Genomic DNA, 6000 nt, shown 5'->3' with positions numbered 1-6000 from the left:
TTGTATTTCCAGTATCTGGAAGGCAGAACCTGCCCCAAAGTGCTCTTTGGTATCAAATACTAAACTAAATAGGAGGCATTATTATTATTATCAGACGTTGTTGGCAGCCCAGGAGCCAGCAACCACTGACCTCCTCTTGAAAGTGGTAGAGGGTTCACCTTAGGTAGCATTCAAGGAGTCAAAGGAACAAAGCTCACGTGCTGGGCAAATGGGGACACGGACACACCTGGTGGTTTCTGATTCCCAGGAAGAGGCCACAGGTGACAGAAAAGGGTTAAAGGAGTCTCAGAGTTGCCTCTTCCTTTCTGGGCCCTTTGCCACCAGAGATTCAGAGGTCAAAAGTGCTGTTCCCACACAAACGTGAGCTGCTCTAACACACAGTCACCTGTCATTCTGTGCCTCTGAGATGGGAGGATAGGCAGAGGGGAAAGAGCACGATTTCTGGTATGCAAAGTCCTATACTGAATAGCAAGACTGGGTGCAACAGTAAAAGACTGCCGACACTTGCTGGCTGGATCTGTATCCTACTTTTACATTCAAATTACTTATTTCCATTCCAAAATATAAACTTTAACACTTTAAAATAGGAGGCTAAAGCTCAAAGCTGAAGTCGCTATAGAAATATTCTGCAACGGTTTTTAAGGCTCAGTGTTCTCTTTTCCACTCTTCATCTCTCCCTGATCTCAACATGAGCAGGTCCACTGAACATCTTGTTCATTAAGCATTACTAATGCAAGTGTAACAAGAAGGCAACTTGTGTTCGCTCAGTGAGTATCTGAATGCATCCCCCCCATTAGGCTGAATAATGGCTCCCAACGATGCTGGTCCTAACCCCTGGAACCTGTAACTTGTACCTTATATGGGAAAAGGTCTTTATAAAAGTAACTAAGTGAAGGGTTATGACAAGGGGAGATTATCTGGATTAACCTGGTGGGCCCTGAATGCAATTACAAGTATCAGTATAAAAGAGAGGCAAAGGGAAGACACAGACAGAAGAGGTAAAGGCACATGATCACAAAGGCACAGCTTGGAGTGATGCAGCCATAAGCTAAGGAATGCCGGAAGCCCCAGAAGCTGGAAGAGACAAGGAAGGGATTTTCCCCCAGAGCTTCCCAGGAGAGTACAGCCCTGCCAACATCTTGATTCCATGCCAGTGAAGTTGATTTCAAACTTCTGGCTTCCAGACCTGGAAAGAATCCATTTCTACTGTTTTAAGCCACCGCGTTTGTGGTCAGACTGAGTAACTTAAACAACACAATTTTATTGTCTCACTGTTTTGGAGACTAGATTTTCAAGATAAAAGTGTCAGCAGGGTTGACTTCTTCTGAGGCCTCTCTCCTTAGCTTATAGATACATCGTCCCCTGTGTCTTCACCTGGTCTTCCTTCTGTGCATGGTTGTGTCTGTGTCTCAATCTCCTTTTCCTTTAAGGACGTCAGGCATATTGAGTTACGACCAACACATATGACCTCATTATACCTTAATTACCTCTCTAAGGACCCTATCTCCAAATACAGGCTTGCCAATGTCCCAATCCCCGACCTCCTTCTAAGCCCTGTCCCAGCTGTAGGCTAACGGGCCACTGGAAGAGTGACTGCCCTACGACTGGCCCTCCCTCAGCGTCTCCGCGCGGGGGGCAGGCCGACCCAACGGCATTACCACTAGAACTGCTGGAATTGGCTGATGACTGACGGCGCCCGGACTCTTAGACCCCCATCACCCTCACCAAGCCCAGGGTAACGCTACAGGTAGCGGGTAAGTCCATCTCGTTTCTGGTGGACACGGGGGCTACCTATTCGGTCCTGCCTACTTATTCCGGGCCAGTTTCTCCTTCCCAGATCTCGGTCATGGGTATTGATGGCAAACCATCCTTCCCACTCCAGACCGGTCCACTCCCATGTCATATCGAAGGACTCCCTTTTACTCATTCCTTCTTAGTCATACCATCCTGCCCAGTTCCCTTGCTAGGCCGAGATGTCCTTTTCCACTTAGGGGCCTCCCTCCAGCTGGTTAGACTTGACCCTAAGGTCCCCTCCTCCCAACTCTTGCTTCCTCTTCTCAGCCTGTCTCTAGAACCCTCCCCCTCGTATCCCCCTCTTCCAATCACACCGAACCCAATCAATCCCCAAGTCTGGGAAACTTCTAAGCCCATAATAGCAACACACCATTCCCCCGTCCTCATCCGCCTAAAGGACCCCTCCAAATTTCCATCAAGGCCCCAATTTCCCATCTCTGAGACTCACCTTAGGGGCCTACAACCTATTATCACCAGACTCCTAAACCAGGGACTCCTTATCCCTACTGACTCTCCCTGCAACACCCCCATCCTGCCTGTCTGCAAGGCCTCTGGGGATTATCGCCTGGTCCAGGACCTCCGAATAATCAATGAGGCCATAATTCCTCTCCACCCAGTAGTACCAAACCCATACACCTTGCTCTCCCATATCCCCCCATCCACAACCCACTTTATGGTTCTGGATCTCAAAGATGCCTTTTTCACTATCCCCCTACATCCCGACTCCTATTTCCTCTTTGCCTTTACCTGGACGGATCCGGATACTCATACTTCCAGTCAGCTCACCTGGACAGTTCTTCCCCAGGGCTTCCGCGACAGTCCTCACCTCTTTGGTCAGGCACTCGCACGGGACCTCACTTCCTGTTCCCTTACCCCCAGCACACTCCTTCAATATGTAGATGACCTCCTCCTTTGTAGCCCATCTCTCAGCCTCTCAAGACAACATACTGCAGATCTCCTCAATTACCTTGGCTCTCGCGGTTATCGAGTCTCCCCAGCCAAGGCTCAGTTATCTGTATCTTCTGTAACCTACCTGGGGCTCCACCTTACTCCTACCACAAAAGGTCTACCAGCCAATCGCACCCGGATTATCCGTGAACTCCAGCCTCCGGAAACAGCGGAACAAATTCTCTCCTTTTGGGGCCTTATAGGATTTTTCTGACACTGGATCCCTAACTTTGCTCTCCTCGCTAAACCCTGATATCTAGCCGCTAAAGAAACCCCTCAAGGACCCCTCACCTCTCCTTCCGCCGTTCGGCAGGCCTTTCTCACCCTCCAACGCTCTGATATCTTCTCCTCCTCTTTCTCTGCCCAACCCAAACCAACCTTTGTACCTTTTTGTGGATGAACGGGCCGGAATAGCCACTGGACTCCTTGCCCAGCCTGTAGGGCCTTCCTACCGCCCCGTGGCTTACCTCTCCAAACAGCTAGACCCAACCATTCAACCATTCGGGGATGGCAACCATGCCTTCGGGCGCTAGCAGTGGCAGCCGAACTGACCAAACAAACACTCAAACTGACTCTGGCCCACCCACTAACCGTGTTTTCCTCCCACCCGCTGGTCGACCTCCTAGGCCACAAGTCTCTCTCCCTCCTGGGCCCCTCCCGCATCCAGGAGTTCCACCTACTGTTTATTGAAAACCCAGCTATTTCTCTTGATCTCTCCCCTCGCCTGAACCCGGCTTCCTTTCTGCCTCCTTGATTCGAAAAATCTCACCATCTGTTACGGCAGCCGCCCAAATCTAGCTGATACTGGGTTTCTTTGCAACTCATCCCTCACGGTAAACACATCAGTTGAAGCACCACCAGGCATGTTTTTGTGGTGCAATGGTTCCCTCACAAAAGAGATCAATTCTTCCTCCCCCTTCCCATGTATCCCACAACTCTCTCTCGTCCCACAACTCACACTGTATAGCCAAGCCGAATTTTCCTCGCTAATCACGCCGCCCTTTACCCGACGAAAAAGAGCTATCTTTCTTCCTCTGGTCGCAGGCATCTGTCTCGCCTCCTCCCTGGTTGCTGCAGGCCTCGGGGGGGAGCTCTAACACATAGTGTTTCAACATCCCGCGACTTAGAACATGAACTCCAGCTAGCCATTGAAGCCTCCGCGGGCTCCATCTCCTCTCTCCAGCGCCAAATCACCTCCATAGCCCGAGTCGCTCTCCAGAATTGACGAGCCCTGGATCTCCTGACGGCCGACAAAGGAGGTACCTGCCTCTTCCTACAGGAGGAATGCTGCTATTACATCAATGAAACAGGACTCGTCGAAGACAACGTAAAAGCCCTCCATCGCTTAAGAGAAGAACTCCAACGCAAACACCAACAGTCCGCCTCCCCAATTCCCGATTGGCGGCGATCCATCCTCTATACCTGGCTAACACCAATCTTAGGCCCCTTAATTCTCATCTGTATCTTGCTCATGTTTGCTCCCTGTTTTCTTAGGTTCCTTCTCAGGCGCATGGAGGAAGTCTCTCGGGTGGCCACAAACCAAATGCTCCTCGGTCCTTACACCTTGCTTCCTACAGAACCCCCCACTGGCCTCCCCGAAGCCTCGGACCTCTGGTCGCCCGACTCCCCTTTCGACGCCCCCATTCAGCATGAAGTAGCCAGAGATCAGAACGCAGCCCCATTACACCAAAGATGTCGGGGTGTAAGGCCAACTGGCCCGAGGCAGGGGAAAACAATCAGATTCACAGGTTGCATCAGACCGAAATTCTCCGGACCACCCAATTCCAGAAACTGCCCTGGAGACATTCCGGACCACCCAGTTCCAGGAACTGACCTGGGGACTTTGAACCCGGCCCAGCCTTCCCGCCTTTCGAGGGGCGGGACTAACCGTCCCCTAGGATACCCGAAAAGACCACCAAATAAGGAATACCCTGCGCCCTCCCAGATTCACCACACCCCTTTCCCTTCTTCCCCTATAAAATCTTGCCCAACCCTCGCCCGCGTGCAACCTCTCTGGCCCCTTTCTCTCAGACCAGTGAACCTCGCCTGGGAGCGCTCCCTAATAAAGCTCACTCGAAGCTTTCCTCTGTTTCGCGGTGCCGTTTAAGATTCGACCTTACAGAAAGCAGTTGTTAATATATAGTATCATTCTTAGAAGAGCCTGATATTTCTGAGGAGCTACAGGTATCACTAAATGATCAGGCTCTTTCAAAGGAATGTGAATTCCTATCCAGAGAACCTAATTTTCTGTGCTGCTTAGCCTCAATTACTCCTTAACATTCTTTACCTAGAAAGAACGCTTCTAGGTAATTACAATACCTGAACGGTGCTTGTCACAATAGATATTCAAAAAAAGGATAAATCTCTTCCCCTCACTTTCTTTATTTTTCATAGGTTAATTCTAACTTTCAACAAATAAAACTAACGTTGAGCTTAATAGATTTATATCTAGACAATAAAAGTATGTGTTACCTGTTCTCCAAGCCATTAACTGACTTGAAGGCAATTTAAAAATGCATAGTATGTATTCTTGGTTGACCATACAGGATTGGACTTTTACAGATTGCCGTGGTTCCCCCTGTTAAAGTGGTAGCCTCCACCAGCTGAGGAGAGAATGGAGCATATCGCCCTTTCAGCCCAGAATATCTATACAAGGAGGAAAAGCCCCACATTTATGTATTTCAAATAAACCTATTATATATAGGGCTGGGAATTCTTTGTAAAAACAACAGCAACATTAACAACAACAACAACAAAAACGTCTTGGAGTTTCCACCTGAATCAAATCTTTGGAACAGATGATGATTTCGTTGATTTCTGCATAAGACAATGTTGCAGGTCAAAACACAATCTACTGGTAGCATGTGTTATTTAGCTGCTAATCTTAAGAGAAATCTTTATACAAAATTATTACAGCATAGCTAATTTGCAGCCATGCTTAAAGATTCTTACTGCGCTGTGAAGGAATTCATATTATAGGTTTCTGACATAAGTACGCTAACATTCACTCAGTGTTTCTCCAGGGAAGCCTGCACTTAAATGGCAAATGTATTTGCCCCGAGGCATATGACAATTGTCTTACTCTATTTCTTACATCCTATTTATAGTTGATTCTTCAGACACTTTGAAGTGGTACTTCATTTGGTGGCAATGAAAGATCAATGCATTGATCCTTCTAAGTGGATGGCAGACAAATGCAGCTTGTCTTTCTATCTCAATATCATATAACATGATAGAGCGCTGGAACATTGACACATC

Source organism: Lagenorhynchus albirostris, chromosome 12 (genome assembly GCF_949774975.1).
Source record: "Lagenorhynchus albirostris chromosome 12, mLagAlb1.1, whole genome shotgun sequence".
Taxonomy (NCBI): Eukaryota; Metazoa; Chordata; class Mammalia; order Artiodactyla; family Delphinidae; genus Lagenorhynchus; species Lagenorhynchus albirostris.
This window is presented reverse-complemented; position numbering follows the sequence as displayed.